The sequence below is a fragment of the Toxotes jaculatrix genome, chromosome 3 (assembly GCF_017976425.1).
Source record: "Toxotes jaculatrix isolate fToxJac2 chromosome 3, fToxJac2.pri, whole genome shotgun sequence".
Taxonomy (NCBI): domain Eukaryota; kingdom Metazoa; phylum Chordata; class Actinopteri; family Toxotidae; genus Toxotes; species Toxotes jaculatrix.
Genome location: NC_054396.1, coordinates 2343230 through 2356733, shown reverse-complemented (window position 1 = coordinate 2356733; position 13504 = coordinate 2343230). Strand labels below are relative to the sequence as shown.

The 13504-nt window shown below is 41.0% G+C and overlaps 1 protein-coding gene across 3 annotated transcripts in view; it reads right to left on the bottom strand.

Moving 5' to 3' along the window:
• Positions 1 to 13504, bottom strand: part of LOC121179841 (copine-9-like) — a 129176-nt gene that overhangs the window by 91338 nt on the left and 24334 nt on the right. The gene's annotated exons all lie outside the window — the stretch shown is intronic.

Here is a 13504-nt window from a genome sequence, read left to right as displayed (position 1 = left end):
ATTACATTAACTGTATTTGCTGGCAGCTTTTGGCTGGATTCATCAGCTTAGTTTGGTCGGACATGAAAACAGATGGTCCCCAACGATGTTTAGCATATAGCAAAATGCTAAACTGCCCATACCCAGAGGATGTATTGAATTAATTCATACAGGGGTGACTTAGACACCTATACTGTTGTTTTGAAATACATTATGTTCTGTTCTATACTGCCAGCCCGTTTGACAATAGGACAGTAATTTGCTAACACATCCTGTCAAACTGAATCTCCTGTTGATTGCGGAACAATCACACACTCATTCCTCCACGCACAAGACAGTTCCATCATGCTTTCTGGCAGGTGACAGTGATGAGCTATCGATCTGACAAATACCTATATCCCCACCATCACCCCGGTTTCCGCTGTCCTCTGCCAGTCACACAGTAGAAGACAAGAGAATCTCATCTATGGTAACTCTGGGGTACAGAGGTCTAAACACACAACACACACACACACACACACACACACACACACACACACACACACACACACACACACACACACACACACACACACACACACACACACACACACACACACACACACACACACAAGTCATATTGTCAATAGCTGCCATCAAAAAGACAAGTAAATCAGACATTAAAGCATTAGATTAAAAAATGGTCACCAGTTTATTAGATGTTCTCATCATAGTGTGTCTATAATGAGATCTGTGTTTGTTGTATATCAGAGGACAGGGACAGGTGAGACATATTAACATTATGATTGTTATAATTATCTGATTGATGGAGGCGATACAGCTATGTATTGCACAGCTCCAAACGATCCCATCTATCGCATGATGAAAGTCTGCCAATAGGATTATTAATGGTCTGCACTGCTGGTTTGTGATGACACTGATGAGCAGTAGTCACGATCTGATTGGCTGTGTGCCGGCCACATAGACCAACACTGTCTCTAAGAAATTACATTTAAAAACAACTTGTTTGTTTTCCCAGTTATGTTGCAGTACAACGTTATGTTCACAGGCAACAGTTTTTTGAGAGACTACATTTGTGTAAGACACAAAAGCCACAGGGAGGTTACCAAGGTGGCTGGTGGCCACACAAAGCCCAGGGCCTTGGCACCAGAGGCATGTCAGTTAAGGTTGGTCAAAGACTGCAGTTTTAATTCAGTCCTGATAAAGTAAACATGTCAACTCACTACAGACTTTTTCTGTATTAAACCAGACCATGACATTTCCCTAACATTAACCAAGTGCTGCTGTGAGGCTCTGAACATGAAAAAAGTTTATCCGTGAGCATTTTACTGAAACGTTCAGTGTCAACATTTTGCCACTTGCCAGATTCGTTAATTAACAACATTTCCTCAACCGACATAGTCCAGCTGGCATATGTTTGCTTTAAAATGTATTTACTGTTGCAAATTAGTAGAGCAGAAACTAATTTCTAGGCAACAGTGTTGGTAAAAATATAAGAAAACTGGCACAGGAAAGATGAGGTCAGTCTCAATAGCCCTGGTATTATCCTGAACAGTACCATCTACACCAGTTGGCTACTGTTCATCAGCGTCATCACAAATCAGCAGTGCAAACCATTATCTTATTGACTGGCTTTTCAGCAACTCTGTGTTAAAAAAAAGTTAAAACTTTTTTTTTTTTTTTAAGTTAACCAGTAATTGTGGCCTGTGCAAAACTTTGGGACCCCTCAGCTTTTAAAACTTCATTCATTTAGAACTTCATTCATTCATTCAGGCCTTTGTTAACTTATGAGGATTTATAAGGAAGATCAAGAATTCAGTTCAAGGCATTAGGACTTGTCAGCTGATGACAGCTCCACAGGCTGAAAAGAGGAAGCTTCCAGATTGAAATTTCCTCTCTCTCTCTCTGAAATGGCTTCAAGAAATGGTAGCTTTGGGACAGGATGTGGAAGACAAAGCTGCAGGTCTGCTGGACAGAGAGGCAAAGAAAAACCCTGAAACAATACTGGAGAGGAACTACAGGAAGGTTTAGCTGACACAGCAGGTGGTGGTACATTGTTCTACTGTGCAGGGCTGCTGCACAAACAGGGTCTACATGGAAGAGTCATCAAAAAGGAAACCTGACCTGCAACATCATCACAAAAATCAACATTTGAAGTCTGCAGAGCAACACCTGGATAAGACAGAGTCGCTTTGGAAACACAGTTAAAATTGAGCTCTTTGGCCAACATCACTAAATGTGTGTTTGGAGAAAAAAAAAGCAGCAGCATTTGATGAAAACATCAGCCAGCCTCCTGTTAACCATGGGGGTGGAAACATCATGATTTGGGGTCCTGTGGCAGCCAGTGGCACAGGAAACACTGCACAGATAGAGGGAAGAATGGATTCCACTAAATATGAACAAATCCTGGACGTAAATGTCCTGCAGTCAGTCAAGAAACTGAAAGTGAAAAGAGGCTGACTTCTACAACAGGATGATGATCCAGAGCAGACCACCACTCAAAATCCAAGAAACAAACAACGAAACAAAGAAGCTGAAGCTTTAGGAACGACTCTCACAGTCCACTGACCTGAACGTCACTGAACATCTGAGGGTAGATGCTGTGTGAGCAGGACAGACTGAACATACAATGTCTCAGAGCTTGAAGTGATTTGAAGGAAGAGGCTGAAAATTCCTACATTAAGAACAAAGACTCTCGGCTGAATAGAAAATGCATTTGCAAGCTGTGCTGACTCAGTATGGTTCAATGTTTGGTTCATGAAGTAGCCTAACATGTAGCAGTGCATTAATGGTTAAAGAAAGGTTAGTCTCTAATGTTTGCTGCATTTCCATACTTATAATTTAAAAAAGCACAAAAACAATTTGACAAAATAATTTTATCTGCAAACTGTATTGTAATTTTGTAGGAAACCATATCTTTTTGACTTTGAACTTTACCATAACAATATTTTGAGTGATCATCACAAAAGGTTTATAAAGTTTTATAGGCACCAGTCATTTCTCTTGTACTTGTGCTGAAAACAGGATTCCATACATGTGAGGTAAAGACAGTTTAAAACGAGCTAACAAAGACAAAAATGACTGGATAGAAAGTCAGAAAAAAAAATTGGCAACTTGATTCTGAACTCCAGAGTCGTCTATATTCAGCTGCCTGTTAAGCTGAGACAGTCACTGCCAAATTGAAAAGTACATAGAAAATCAGAGGAGAAAGTGATGAGTGTTTCTGCTCTTTGAAAGTGGAGGAAAGATAAATCCAATTGTTATGTGTCTGCCTGAGAAGCTTTTAATGTCAACTGCTCTTGTAATCCGGATAAGTCATTTTTTAATACTATGCAGATTTGACATATACCTGCCAGGTGCAAAGAGGATCAAACAGCCAATCTACTAACACACACACGCACACACACAGTGCAGTACAGACATAGAGAAAGAGTCCTAGCCCCTACAGTGTAGTAGTTCTGGGGCGAGTCAGAGGGGCGGGTTGAAACTTAAAGACTTCCTGCCACCGCTGTTCTGCCGGCAGCTGCCAAAACACCCAGCAGTGGCACCCGCCGCCCCACTGATCCTTACAGCACAGCCTTTTGTTTCATATTTACTAGTTAACTGTGTGTCTCTGGCTTCACAGTGGAAGAGCCCTGACACGTCTCGAGGTACAGGATAGAGAGAGGCTCATTGGATTCTCATTGGATTTAAGAGCCTGGAGGGGCAGGACGAGTAATTAATTAATGAGTTTGACCTGTGCTGCCCCTCTGCCCTCTGCAGGACTTAAGCCCCATTTGGCTTGGATTTATTTCTCCAGGAAAGGTGAGCTGATAATAATTATAACTCAATCACCTACTATTTTTTGGTGAACTGACTGCTCTTGGTTTAATTTAAATCCTGTCCAGATCGTTGTCCTGTTTTTTTAAAAGATGGATTTAGGAACCACTTCTGCATGAAGTGCTGGTTGTTCACCTACTGTCCTTTTTTTTTTTTTTTTAAATTTGACCTTTGTGTGAAAATGGAGTCACACATGGAGTCAGCCAGAGCTGGTTATGGACATTATCTTTTGATCCCTGTGTTTTCAGGGACCATTTTTCTTTACATTTTGTAAAACTGATGCCATTAAAAATACACTGAAGTAACAACAACCTGGTAGTTCATCTGGTGGAGCACATGAAGCATATCAAACATGAGCAGCATGTTCATTCATTCCTGTTTATCTCTACCATCAATGTCAATGAAACAGAAATGTTAAAAACCTAACCTTAAAACCTTAAAATAAAAAATTAAAAAGTTCACTGAAGTAGTCATTAACAGTTCCTGCAATATCTTTGCCTCCCCTTCAACTCCCTCTCATCTATGTTTTTTACAGAGCGTATACTGTGGTGTCCAGATGGTTAATATGTTCTCTGAAACAATGTTAAACTACAGAAGAGCACAGTGAATTTTTCATTCCCCACCTCCCTCTGTGATGTTACTGTCCCCCAACTGGGGCTTCAGTCCATTAAATGTGAACCAATCCATCTGCCAAATGAAAGTCCTTATTTATTGCACTTGGTCTTCACTCACTTATTGTCTGCATTTAACTTCTGACTTTAAATTTCCAGGGCATCACTGTAGCTGAAGGGTAAAGCTGCTGACTGAAAGCCATAATGTCCTGAGTTCAAATCCAGCCTGTGACCCCTCTTTTTTTTTCTCTCCCTCATTTCCCATCATCTCTCTGCTGTCTATAATAAAGACAGCAGAGAAAAAAGAAGCGTAATTATTTTCTCATGGCATATGTTTGATAGTGTGGCAGTGTGGTTTAATTACTTGACTGACTGTATATAACTGTTGAAGGATACTTTGCATACTGATGATATACTGCAATAGCTTATATGAAATTGCAATATATGGTGTGGAAAAAAAACAGAATGTGTTGAATGTGCATCAGCTGGCCTTCACCTCTGACCATGTGAAATGTTCACATTTTCCATTTCAAAAGGGAAATGAGAGAAGCTAAAGTGAAGAGGAGAAAGGGACCATCTGTTTTTCATGCTTATTTACAGTTTTTCCCGACACAGGTTCATGGGTGACTGGAGCATGTCCCAGCAATTTAGAGTTCCCAGTCCCACTCATGTGCATGCCTTTGGACTTTGAGATAAAACTGGAGAGCACCCAAAGGAAACCCAGAGCCAGGATTCACAACCAGCACCTTCTTGCCGTGCAGCAACAGTGCAAATCACTGAGCCTCTGTGACATCCAACCTGGACTGTTTGTTTCTACCTCCAGGCCACAAAACGTGTGTTATAAATGAAGCTATGCCGAAGATAGGGTCCTCCTCTGAGGCCAGTATGTGTGCATGCAGTCGGTTTTAATCTACGAAAGACAAGTGGAACACTTTAAAGTATAAGGGAGATGTACAGTTAGCACAAATCCCATCGGCGTAGCAGAAGGGCTTTAATTAAGGGCAGCCCAGGCACAGGCTAAAGAGCAAAGTGGACTTTCCTGGATGTAGGAACAGCAAAACCCCCTGAGGGATCATTCAGTAAAGAGGGATATCGGATCTGCAGGAGGATTTTCTCTGCTACTATTCTCCTTTGTCTCCTTTAAGAACAGCACTGCACCGGGGGGGGGGGGGGAGACAGCAGCTTGTTGCATGAAATCATAATAAGTCCACCACCTAACTGGTCCCCCCAGGTGATGAGGGGTTTGGGACCAGACAGTGGCAAACATACACAACATGCTTTGTTTTTTCATGCTGAGTGAGATTTTGCATTGAGTTAAAGAAGCTAGTGAAGCAGAGGCTAGCCTCGGGCATGACATTCTGACTTCTGCTCCCCATACAACTATCTGCAGGCAACTGACTGTTATTTTCTTTTTATTTGGCTGTTATTTTGTTCTAATGTATCCCTGTTTGGGTCTTTAGCGTACAGACTGGCAACAAGAAAGGCAGAGGTTAAGTTTCAAGTTTTATTCCCATTTTCAAACAGTAGGCTTCGGTTTTAACATTACAAGAGACGACCTGAAAAGAGGACTGACCAATGTGTTTGGCAAATGAACACATAACCACAAAGCGTTGTGATTGGATCAAACAAATGAGATGTGTTAATAATCTTTAAGCTTTAGAGAGAAAGCACAAACCAGAATAAAACCAGAAAACAGCAAAATCATCCTCAATGGTCAATCAGTCCAAACAGGCTTTGGCTACCATTAGCTGCAGGAAATCAACACTGGACTAATGGCCACTGATAAGCAAAGAACAGAATACCTGCATGTAATGATACGGAGAACATTTTAATATAAAAATTTTGGTAATTAACATTTCTGACAACATTTCCTTGGTGTGCAGAGTCCACATATTAATTTGACATAGTTGTTGTGTAAGACGTTTGTACTTCTGCATGTGCTACTGTACAAACTTTCTTTCCTCGGTTCTCTGTTTGCTAAATGCTTTGCTCATTTTTCTTACATTATCTAATTTCCTAAATATTCTTCCAAAGAGAGCTATTACCAGCTACAACTGCAGACGGAGCAAAAGTTCAAATAAGGCAGCACCAATGCTCCATCATCAAACTCCAACACTCTCATTGCAAAAGATCCACCGACTCTGAACCAAATGTGTGATGACATTAATTTTGTTCAGGGAAGCTAATCACACCACAAGCATTAAGGCCAAACCCAAGACATAGCCCTATAAGCACTGCAAGGCCGAGGGCCAGATTAAACATTCAGCCACACACTACTCTGACTGAGGACTCCGTAACCAAGCAAAACAAATGCAAGAATGGCAATGACTGAAAGTCTATCTATGACTGACATATCTGACAGGCTAAGCAGCACTAGTGGTGTAGCAACGCTGACAGAGTCAGTCAGACACGACAGGAAAGGAGCAGAGACTGCAGCCATCTTCTCTACAGTCTGTGTGTAATGACATCGACCTGGGTGAATTTACATCATTTGAATGTTTTGTTCTTGTCCTCAAAGCTGAATTATCAGAGCTCCTCATTAGTGGTGCATTGCTTTGCATGCACACTAGGCACCTCTATAGCACAGCTATAGAGGTACCTAGTGTGCAATGCAAAGCATGCACACTATTGTTCTCCCGGTTCTTCTTTTTCTTCTTCTTCTTCCGGACGATTTTCGGTTCGTAACTCGTCCCACACCGTTGAGCGCATACTAACAAATGATACATCAAAACGTGCGGCTCGATCTAACTCGGTATGCTTGTATTTTGTTCTCCAGAATATTCACGTTTCGCGAAGAAATTCGCGAAAAACCGGCCGAAATTTTCCCATAGAGAATGGCTGGGAAAAGTTCAAAAAAGTCGCAAATTATCAATGAATTCTCCCCCTTTTTCAAACATCTACTGCTCTGGCATACTTTCACCTAGAAACACCATTCAAACTGTAAAATGTAGACACAAGTCTCGTGTATTCGGGGTGTATTCAACTTTTTCATAAGTTGTGTAGTTTTTAAACTGTGAGCTCCAACTGATCATGAGTGATTTTGAAAAAATTCAGGCTTTTCAATGAGTGTGTATTGCGGAATGTTCCAGGCTAGAGTGGGAGGTTAGAGTGGAGAGGCTTTAAAAAAACTCTCTGAAATTTTTTTTTTACACGACGACTACGGCCACAAATTTTACTCTAGAGCAGTGAAATTCTCCAAAGTTATAGCCACACTTGTCCTCTCTCTCAAAATGTGTTTACTTTTTCTGTAGGATTTACGGTTTTTCTTTGGCGTGCCTTTTAGCGACAAGAGGAGCTCTCAACTGCTCCATTGACTCCAATGTTAATCGAGCAGAGGATTTTTGGAGAAAAGCAGAAAATCCCCTTTTTTGAAACTTGCTGTAAAATCCACATTTTAGACAGTAGGACCATAAAAAATAGATTCAGGTCTTCCTTAAAGTCTTGTCTCTCTGACGGTGCCGTTTGTTTAGCGATACCATGTTTTGTTTTCCCATGGATAGCAGTTGTTCGGCAGGCCCGATTCGGCCGAAAATGAGCTCGTCAGAGCACCTGTGAGCTGCCTCAGCGGCGGGAAAGCTCATCCCCATGGCAACCGTGACTGCAAGAGCTGTGGCTCTCTCTCTCCCTGTAATAACTCTATGTCTCTCTGTCTTTGTAATTAGAACTATAGCAGAACTATAGGGGTCAAAAGGGGGCTGTGCGTAGCACAGGCCCCTTTTGACAGACACAGACACAGACACAGACACAGACACAGACACAGACACAGACACAGACACACACACACATACACACAGTCAATATTTACAGAGGCACACAGACACACACACAATAGTCAATACTGGGTTGTGCGAAGCACAACCCAGTATTGACACAGACCCACTCAGGCACACACAGACAAACACACACACACACACACCCACAGTCAATATTGTGCGGTGCGGCAGCACCGCACAATATTGACAGAGGCACTCAAACACAGACACACGCACAGACTCATACACACACACACACACACACAATAGTCAATACTGGGTTGTGCGAAGCACAACCCAGTATTGACACAGACCCACTCAGGCACACACAGACACAAACAAACACAGACACACACATAGACAGACTGACACACACAAAGTCAATATTGTGCGGTGCGCCAGCACCGCACAATATTGACAGAGGCACACAGGACAGAGGCACTCAAACACAGACACACGCACAGACTCATACACACACACACACACACAATAGTCAATACTGGGTTGTGCGAAGCACAACCCAGTATTGACACAGATCCACTCAGGCACACACAGACAAACACAAACACATTCAGACACACACACACACAATAGTGTCAATACTGGGTTTTGCGAAGCACACAACATTACTAGCAGTGCAATGCACCACTCTCGCGATTTCCCAAAGGGAAATTGTCTAGTATCAATTATTCCACTCCAACGATCATATACTAACGTCATATGCAGACACACTTTCACACATTATAACACGTATGTGTCTACTTACATAAAACATAAAATATTATTTGTAACTTAGATGATTTTCTTCAGTATTAATCCACTGTATTACATGATATTCTATATACATTGTATCATACTGACACTCTTATCGTTAATTGTTGTATATCTAGTTACATCATATCAGCCACCGGGATATTCATCACTATTTCTTCAGGTATTCTCTGAGCTGAATGTTTACACTGATAAAAAAAAAAAAAAAGGCTAATATTCTGAGCTCATTTAAGCCACAGACTTATAACTGCTCTTTAAATGACATGGTTGAAAATTTCAACAATAATTTTCATCTGCTGATCCACTAAAGGTCGACTGAAAGAGTCTCCTCATGGTTAAACATTAACAGTGTTAGCGAGCTTAAAAGGCTCACAGCTCACTGTCATATATACAAATAAGCCATAACTACCTATAACAAAGCAATATGTGTGACCAGAAAGGATTATGTTCCCAAGAAGAAACAGAGAAAACTGGAAACTCTAGAATATTACTCTCCATTATTGACCAACACTGCTCCCATCCCTCAACAGCTATCTGCATCAAAACCACCTCAGATGGCCTCAGCAAACCCTCTAAACCGATGCAACCATGGGTCACTTCACTTATATCGGCTCCACCTCATGTATTGACTCTGTTGATTCTGGGCTGGGTCCTGTCCTCGTCTCCGTCTACACCAGGACGCTTGGAGCTGTCTACAATTGCATGGCTTCTCCAGCCACTGCTACGCCAGTGAAACCCAGCTATTGTTTGTTATTCACCCTCCTGTCAGTCAGGTGAACACCTGCATCACTGCTCGCCTGGCTGACATCTCACAGTGAATGTGAGGGCATCACCTAAAGCTCAGCCTGGATAAGACTGAGCTTCTGTTCCTGCAAGGGAAATGGTCCCTTCATCAAGACCTGTCCATCACCACTGACAGCCCCCATGACGGAACCAGCTTGTATGATGGTGACCCCGGGAGTGACCCTGGATGACAAACTGTTCTTGGCAAACATCGCAGCAGTAGCCTGCTTCCAAATGTGACTGCAAAATGAATGTAATGTAATATACAAAGGTAATATGATCCTTATGAACTGATTAAATCCCTACAGCCCTGTAAGAAGCAGCAGGAAAGATATTTTACATCAGTAATCTCTGATTTAAAAGAAGGGCTGAGAAAAGGATACCCCCACTGCACGCAGTGATCTAATGTAGGTACCTGGATCACAGTATGAGCAACCAACATCAGCATGCTGCCAAAATAAAATAAAATACACAAAGATACTGAGTGCCCTTGGATGTGTCTCTATTGTCCTTGCACGTTGCTGAAATTGCATCATGTTTGACTGAACGTGACGCAACTCAGTAGTAGACTAGCATCTAATGATTTCAGAGGACTCATTCTCTCTGTGGCTGATGAGAAAAGTGAAACTCAGGGGGGTTACAGGCACAAGACAGTCCATTAAATTAAATGTGTGTGTCTGTGCATGTGCTTCCCAGCAGCATCGCAGTGCAAGCAGGAAAACAGCCTGAAAGCACTGAGGCAATCAGGCCAGCTTTTCTCTCTATTTGAGTGTGCTGCATCTGTAATGAACTGTCTACAAGTGGAGGAGACACTCGACGGAGAGAAAGGAGGACAGAGAGACAGAGAGTGAGTTTGTCCCAATGGATGAGAGATCCAGAAATTCATGTAACACCCACAATGTGGACTGAAAATGTAGGTAGGATCATTATTATTGTTATTCCACAGAAGTTGTCAAAAAAAAAAAGTAGGTTAGCATGGCTGTGTGTGCCTCCTGGGGGAACATGTTAGGCTGGCAGTCAGGCACTGCCAGAAACCAGCTAATGAAGGAACTCAACTCACTTAACTCAGTAACATGGTACAGAAAAATATCACTTTTCCAGAGATGGACCAAGACTTTTGGGGTCCCTGAGCAGGATCTGCCAACACTTCCCACTCCAAATGTACAAAACAACAGTTGACTACTATTAATAACATTTAGAATAAAAAAAAAAAAAAGTTAACATTTTACACTGGCAACTGAGTGTTACAAAGTAACTACTAGTGGTCAAAAACTAACCAGGGTACCTTTAACCATTGCAGTGAACATATGAAATAACATTGCTGATGAGAGTGGAGTTGAAACAATGAGCTAAAAGAAGCTAAAACGCATTATAGCAACTTGATGGCACATTTTACACACTAAAATAATCACTGGTTTAAAAATGTATCCAGTTTAGCATCATCATCACTAAGGTTCATTTTATATGCTTACTTATATATTTTTTATGTTATTGTTGGCTTGTTTACCCAAACTAAAATATGGTTATTTGGACCCAGTCTTAGACACAAAATGTTAAAGTTTTAAACTGACTATTTTAATCTTAGTTGTACAAAATAATGTGCATATGATATTCAAAACTGCACAGGATAAACATATTATTACCAACCATTAACAAACAGTGATATGTATGTTTAAAAACAGTAGATTATAGTTATCCGGTTATTGCACTGGTGCAGAGGAGATTCTCTGTAGGTTCACCAATACAAGTATGTTAGGTCAAGTCATCACTGTTAAGATCAAATGATTTATTAGTGGAACTTAAAACAAACCCAAGTAGAGTTTACATTTTCAGTTTATCTGGGGGCCCCTTGTGGCTATGAGGCCCTAAACAGCTGCAAGGTTTCAATTTCTCTTTTTTTTCTTAATGACAAGAAGAAGATGTCCAGTGAACGTCAACACTGTCCACCCTGCTGATCTGTCACAGGACAAGAAACTGAAGACGCTGATGTAACAGAAAAAAAGAGAAGCAATTCTAAGTGAGTATGCAAGTAAAAGTATTTATAAACTGAGAAAAGGATTTTTTTTTTCCTTTTTTTTTTAATGCGGTGTGGGGTGGGGGGGTTGGGGTGTAACAAGACCATCACTGACGGGAACAGTTGGAGTAGGCGATTGGTTTTATTTAATAATATGGAATATGAGCTGTTTCCCTGTCTCTCTCTCTCTCTCTCTGTCACACACACACACACACACACACACTGAACAAGAAGTAAGTTTTTCTGTGCAGTTTTGTCCCTGTCACCCACCCAAAATCTAGATAGTTTGTTTTTGGCAGAGCTGTAATTTTTTTTTTCTCCCTCTCTCTCTCTCTCCCCCTTAGTGTGAGAATTAGATTTCTGCTAATTACATCAAAAAGTTGCTCGAGCCTAATCTGCCAGTGTGTTCAGACAGCCCACACAATACAAGATGGTGACAATACACATGTCGCAGGCAGGCTGCTTGCTTCCTTTTGCCTGCGGACAGAAAGATATGGACTACCATCCGAGGAGACTGGCAGAGTATGAAGTGGGCAGCTGAGTGGGACCTGGAAGCATATGGAAGATCTCCAACTGTGGCTGCACTCCAACCTGGCAACACAGGCCCAAAGAAGCTCCTCTGCTCTTCAATCAGTTTGGTTTTTATAAAAATAAAGAGCAGCACAACATACATTTATAGCCAAACCATGTGCCTCAATTGCTGCTGTAATCAATAGCAGAGAGACAACACACAATGTGGAAAATAAAATTTAGGATGCTTCCAGACAAACTGATATCTTCTCACAAAAGCAAGAGGCATTTTATGATATTTTCCAATTGTGATGTCTTTGCACTGATGGAGGATTGAGAGTTTATCCTGCACAGTTTCTAAATCGGTGTTAGGATTACTGTTCTATCGCTCCCAGCAACCTAACATTTTCCCAGCAACTCTCTCTGAAGTTTAAAAAAGTCCATTCCCTCTAAGAGGAGAAGAAATCTTTTAAGTTTTAGCCACTCACTGTCAGTCCGTCTCTAAATTGTAATCCCTTGGACGCAAACCAGAAAACTAAAAGTCAAAAGACAGTGATAAGGAATAACAGATGAGGATCTGAGCAACAAAAGTTGTGTCTGGAGAAGGAGGATTACGGAGGCTTTAAAGACCAGGCATTAAATTCTTATCATATACTGTATACCTACAACAAATGTCTATACATACAGAGCTGTTTATCAAAGACATTAATCATTTCCAGCGGATTTTATTTTGACAGGACTGTCTGCAGTAAGTAATGTGAGCTATTTATTGGCATTCATCACCAAACCAGTGACTGAAACTGTGGCCAGCTGCACTATAGCTGCTCTCATGTTCACACTTATTCATGTTCAGACTTATTCATTATTTATTTGGAGTATTTCCAACTACTTTCAATAGAAATTATAAGAAAACACAAAAATTTGTTTGTAAATCCTTGACGTTTAATACAATGTGGAATATCAATAGTTTGGAACTAACTTAGAAATGGCTTTGGTTCTACACAGCCTTGGAGTAGATTTATTGGCTATAGTGACATGAGACTTATCAAAATATAAAAACTTTGTTGAATGGAATATATTGTTCAATCAACATTGTCCGATTCATTCATGCTTCACAATCACTGGCTGCTTGGCTGTCAGCTGACTGGTAACATCCAATGAGAATCATGCAGTTCTACAGCACGAAGGTGTTGACTGGATTCAGATTTAATGATCATGAACTGTATGTGTGCTAAATAAGATGGATCAGTTCTCTCAGCAGAATC